The following is a 1,498-nucleotide window of genomic DNA, read 5'->3' as shown; positions in this document are numbered from 1 at the left end:
CTGACCACTCGTAAGCATAAACAGAAGGAGAACCATTAGTGGAGCCTGGAGAATTAGGTGAGCAAGCACAGACCCATGACCCAGTGGCCCAATCCACAGGGGGCATTGCCCTGCCATATGTAGTAGCACAACTAGGGGTGAGAAACATGTGTGCAGCCCATGAGACTACCTTGACCTGGGGAGAGATGCATGTGGGACCCCCAGATAGTACAGAAACCAAGCATACCCAAATAGAGTAAGGAAGAAAATTTCCAATCACCTCCAACACATCCCCAACTGGAGAAGCAAGGTCCCAGGAGGAACCCCTGCCTGTAAGATAGAGGAAAGGGAAATCTGCCTAGGGTCACCCATTCAAACTGAGGAGCACCAGTATACGCAAGTGCACCCATCAGGGTCACAGGGACCTACCAAGGGTGACAACAGGCCCTCCCAGGGTCACCCACCATACCAAAGGAGCAACAATGAACCCATGTGCTTCTCCCAAGAACTCGAGAGTTTTACCACATCCTGGACAAACTAACAGAGTGTCATCACCCTCCACAAGCAATCACTAAGTGCCCCAATGCCTAGGCCTTGGAGGCACTTGCACACAATTTCAACACTGAAATTGGTCAATATTAAAACACCCCACTCAACAGTCAATATAAAACGTATCTGCAAGAGGAAGTCTCTCTCCTGAGAGCCCACTCCAGAGTAACAGAAGAAGCAACTGCTCTACCAGATGAGTAAACATCAATGTAGAGATACTAGAAATACAAAAAAAAAAAAAAAATGACAGCACTGAAGGAATATAATAATCCTCATGCACCATACCCTGTAGAGCAGGAAGCCATTTACATGACAGAAAATGAATTCTGAGGAACAATCTTAAGGAAACTCAATGAGATACAAGAAGGCTCACTTAGACAACACAATAAAATGAGTAAAAGTATCCAGGATCTGAAGGAAGAAATGTGCAAAGAGATTAATGCCTTAAAAAACATGTAGCAGAACTCCTGGAGCTGGAGGAGTGATTCAACAAAATAAAAGAAACACAACCGAGAGCTTAGGCAGCAGGTCAGAGCAAGTGAAAGAAAGAATTTCTGATTTTGAAGATGGTCTTTTTGAAATAATCCAGGCAGATAACATAACTTATTATAATTATAAGAAGGTTTTGGATAAGCCTCATAGTAACCACAAAGCAAAAACCTGTAATATCTACTCTAACAATGAAAAGCAAAAATTAAAATATATTACCACAGAAAATTACTTAACCATGAAAGAAGATAGGAAGAAAGGAAGAAAGGAGTTACAAAAACAGACAATAAGTTACAAAATGGCAGTAGTAAGTCCTTACCTATCAATAATAACGTTGAACACAAATGAACTAAATTATCCATTTAAAAGACATACAGTGGCCAAATGGATGTAAGGAAACAAGACCCAACTATACGTTTCCTATAAGAAACTCACTTTACCTTTAAAGACATGCATAGACTAAAAGTGAAGGAATGAAAAA

The sequence above is a fragment of the Galeopterus variegatus genome, unplaced genomic scaffold, assembly GCF_000696425.1.
Source record: "Galeopterus variegatus unplaced genomic scaffold, G_variegatus-3.0.2 Scaffold9367, whole genome shotgun sequence".
Taxonomy (NCBI): Eukaryota; Metazoa; Chordata; class Mammalia; order Dermoptera; family Cynocephalidae; genus Galeopterus; species Galeopterus variegatus.
Note: the sequence above shows the minus strand (reverse complement) of the source record.